Source organism: Argiope bruennichi, chromosome X1 (assembly GCF_947563725.1).
Source record: "Argiope bruennichi chromosome X1, qqArgBrue1.1, whole genome shotgun sequence".
NCBI lineage: Eukaryota > Metazoa > Arthropoda > Arachnida > Araneae > Araneidae > Argiope > Argiope bruennichi.
In genome coordinates, this window is record NC_079162.1 from 112,089,391 (window position 1) to 112,094,031 (window position 4,641).

Genomic DNA, 4,641 nt, shown 5'->3' on the forward strand with positions numbered 1-4,641 from the left:
CATCTTTTCAGCTAATTTTCATTAGGCTGTTACATTTTTTTTTGCCAAAATAATATGTCATATATTAGCATGTAATTTTTTTTACATAGTAATGTAGAACATACATTGTGCATATATCAATGTAATTAGTACATTTTTTTTACATAGTATAGATATCAATGCAATTCATTGATAGATGAGATAGAGAAAATGTTTTAAATCTTAATTATATATATATATATATATATATATATATATATATGAATCGAAAATGTAAAATATTATTTTGCATTTTCGATAGTGATACTAAGGGAAAAGTTTTAGAACTTTAATTAAATTTTTAAAGAAGTTTTCACATTTTGTTTCCAAAACCTTACGCCTTTTTACTTTTACATTAAATAATCGGAAAACAATGTGGAGTAAATATAGCTAAAGTGTTTTATTTATAAAAGGAAGAATTATTTGGCGAATAAAACAAAGATTGTTCTAATGTGAAGAGTATGCACCTGAGAACATAAATGAAAGGCTATCACATCTCATACAAGAATATTTCAAATGAAAATTCTGTCGAGATATAAACAAATATATAATAAAACCTGCCCACATTAGAAATATTAATACCACTATTTTTAAAAGTGTAAATTATATATAATGATTCCGTGAATAGTAAAAATTATATTAAATCAGGTTAAAGTATTTTATTTGTAAAAAGAAAAATTATTCGGCGACACTAATTATGACGATAAAACAATGAATGCGTTAATGGGAAGTGTATGCATCTGAGAATATAAATAAAATGCTATCACATTCGAAATGAAAATTCTGTCAGGAAATGCACAAATATATAATGTAACCTATTCATGGTAGATTTATTTCCTACCACTATTTCTATAAAGAAAAATTACATATAGAATTTCCGAGATAATACTGCTGCATACTTACATGGGGTCGGAAATACCCTGATCATGAAGGGGGCTTTCCCGATCTAAGGCCGTCCATTGCACTTGGGGCGGTTGACGGTCGCCACCACTGCAAGCAGCAGTGGCTGGGGCGCCTAATTTTTGGAATCGGGACTGCGTTCGCGCTGCTCCCGGCCTTGTTAAAAATAGAACACACTCAACATAATAATTACGTATCTATGTCTTCGTTCACAGCGAAGAATATTTCATTGATACTTGCAAATGTGTTTTGAATTTAAGATTATGTTTTTTAAGTCAATTCACCGAGTTCCTCTAACCAATCGTAGGGCCACTCGTTCTTTCCATTAACGCATTCTTGGAATATTCGCTGGCTACTAGTATGATTTGATTTACAAAACATTGCATATTTCGACAGCTTACGTTTTACTTTTTTCATGTAAATTATCTAGATTGAGCACAGTTACTATACATCGTTTATGAAACGTATAATGATATATCTCGGCAAATGTATTAAACTACGTGATTGTGTTTCGCTGAATGTTAGAACAACGTCTTATAAATCTTTGAAAATTGCTCTAGAGCAAATAAATCTACATGTCTTAAAACATACAGATGCTATGGTTTAATTGAATGAACAATTTGTAATAAATGAATTTATAAAATGCATTTTCTTTTTTAAACATTATTTAAAGAACTCTGACTATTATTGTGCGTGCACCCTGACGATTTGAAATGCTTTCCATATGTAGTTCATGTGATTCATTAAATTGTGAAGAATTAGGTCACTCTTTATATTTAATTGAACAGTAATGAACACTGGAACTGAATAAATTATTTTCCCTTTTAAAAAATTAATTTTGAATGATCTAATACCATATAGAATTCTACTACATTATTTTAACAATAATGTTATAGACCCATAAAGTATTAAAATAGTTTCAATATCAGCTGTAATTATTCGTTCGATTTTTTTTTTCGCTTTTGCTTTCGATTTTTATAAAGATGAAGTCTGTTGGATTTAAACAAAAAAATGATCCTGTAGCGTAATGATATACAAGTGATAATTGCTTTATACAATTACTGCATTATTTAGTCAAAATCAATAAATATGACATTTAGTATTTTTATTAATTTAGAAAGAAAAAATTCATGATACAATTAAAATTAAAAAAATAATAATAATATTACTGAAAATTAATCAAAATCCTTTTTCCTCATTTTTCTTACTGCGGAAAGATCACAAACTTTTATGTTGATATATGTGCGAAAAAAATGTCTTTACCCCTTGAATTTATTTATTTTGCATGTATAGTACCACAAAGAAAATATCTTATCTCTATTGCATTTTTCTATAGATGTACTATGATATTTTAAATTAGAAAATTTAAAAAAAAATTGTGTTTTCTCAAGTTACTGTATTTTATTCTTAGACTGAGCTCTTTCAATTATGAGTGAAAATCCTGAATGCAATATTGCGGTTGCAGAAAATTCGAAACATCTGTCTGAGATTCTTTATTGAGAATTGAATTTCGAAAGATTTCAATTAAATTTAAAAACACTAAAAATAATTTTAAATTATTTATTGTTCCTAAATGAATTTTTCTTCATTTTCTTATTTAATGTGAAGTTTTAAGCACTCAAAAAATTTGTACCTGATGGAAGATTCAATTCTCTATTAAAAACTATGTAACTAACATCTGTATTACTGTCCTTGATGCTCACAAAAAGATCTCAAACCCATTAAAGAAAGGCTCATTTAACGGACTGTAATTCACTTTTAATCACACTCATTAATTTGACGAGAGCCGATGGTACACACATATCTTCCCGATTGCTCACCGCTCTCTCTATACACTGTTTTAAACCAAATACTCTTTTTCCATACAGATGGCGCAACGGTAGTATGCGCAGATGTAATTACTACGGTTTTTCTCGTTTTCTTGAAAGACATAATCATTCAAAAGTGGTTTTCTGTTACTGTGTATATGCAGTAGAGTGAAATAGGAACTGAGAAAAAATGCAATCCGTTAAAGGAACTGGAGCACAGAAGAAATGTTTAGTGACAACGAGAGAGAAAAGAGTTGTACTTATGTCCTGATACTGATTCTAAGGTATGGAGACTGTAACATTTAAACTGAATAACCACAAAACGAAAGTTTCCAATATGGTTCGTTTCTGAGACGATCGTCGAACTTTTTTTTTTCTTTTTTCTGTGGCATATGCATTTTCTAAATCTATATATTCCACTTGTAGTTTTTTATACCTTCCTGTTGCATTTGAAATCAGGTTTCTGTCGGTAACATTTGCTAATGAATGATGCAATAATTTTTCAATATTTTTTTTACCTTGTAATTTGTTTACCATAACCTAGAAGTATTACAAAAACTGAACTCAGAACTTTGAAACAAGTATTTTAAAGAATTTGTCGATACAAAAAAAATTAAATTTCTTTTCTCCAGCAAGAAAACGCTGTAAGCTATTATTGCATAACAGAATTATTTTATTCATCATCATCTCTCTAACTCATGCAATTTCATAAAGAGACTATGTTCGTTAATCAGTCCTATTTGATTTAAAGAAATGCCTTTTCAGCTTACCAAGATATATTATGCATTAACATCATCATTTACAGGAGAGGAAAATTAATGATGTGCATTTATTTTAAAGAAGAAGGAACTATTTCAGTAACTCTTGAGAGTCATTAGAATTAAATATAAAAACGAGAAAAATATATTATTCTTTTAATAACAATGCATTTTTAGTAGCAATAATCGAGAAAAACTAAGAACAGAAATCTTAAACGGTTGCGTTTTATCCCTTTAAGCCAAAATCTATCCCACATGCTTAACACAATTGTTTTGATTTCAATTCATGAAAGCAAAGAGTCTGATAAAGGAATCTCTTTTAAGAATCTTTGGATCGAATTCCATTTTTTTTTATTCACATGATTCATTGGAATCCGTTGAATGAGATTGTTTTTACTGTGATGATTCTATATAGTCATCATACTTAAATTATAATACACAAATAATGCATAATATTACGTATAAAATTACTGAAAAGATAGAATCATTAGAATTTTTAAACCGATTCATTTAGAAACAGAGATAACTTTTCGATTATTTTTTTGTTATTCCAGGCATAGAGGTGAGGTTACGAAAAATGTATTATTTTTAATCCAGCGCCATCTACATTTCATTCCGAACACTACGCAATATTAACTGAAATTTAGATAAAATACCACAAAATTGACTAAATTATTGTTCTAACAGGATTCTTCTGCAGATTTATTAATATTAATAACTAAAAAAAGGCGTTATCTTTTATGTTTTTAAAAATTAAAAACATTATTATGAATTTTAAATTAATTAAAATATATATTCAAAAGATAAAAAACTTATACATTAACTGTCATTCACAAGAATTTCGAAAAGATTAGCACTTTTTCTGCAACACTTTAATGTATGTAATATTTTGAGTGTAGGCTGGAATTCATACTTTCCTGGCACTGAGGATTCTTATATCAACAAGAAGTTTTTTTTCTAGCACAGACATTCCATTGCTCTTTGAAGTGTTTTTGCTCACCATATCAACAAATTCGGATGCTTAGCGTGCATAGTTTTGGGCACCTGTTTTTAAAAGGCGAGGAAAGGATAACGATTATTACTCAAAACTACATGCCTCAAACGAATTAAGTTTCTCCGACATTGAAATGAAAGGAAAGGATGCATTATTTTAGCAT

The 4,641-nt window shown here is 28.6% G+C and overlaps 1 non-coding gene across 1 annotated transcript; it reads left to right on the top strand.

Annotated features, from left to right (window-relative positions):
* The first annotated feature begins 913 nt into the window (after positions 1-913).
* On the top strand, positions 914-1,073 carry LOC129959566 (U1 spliceosomal RNA). Its single transcript, XR_008783459.1, has one exon. It is a non-coding gene; the product is annotated as a U1 spliceosomal RNA (small nuclear RNA).
* Positions 1,074-4,641: the final 3,568 nt, after the last annotated feature.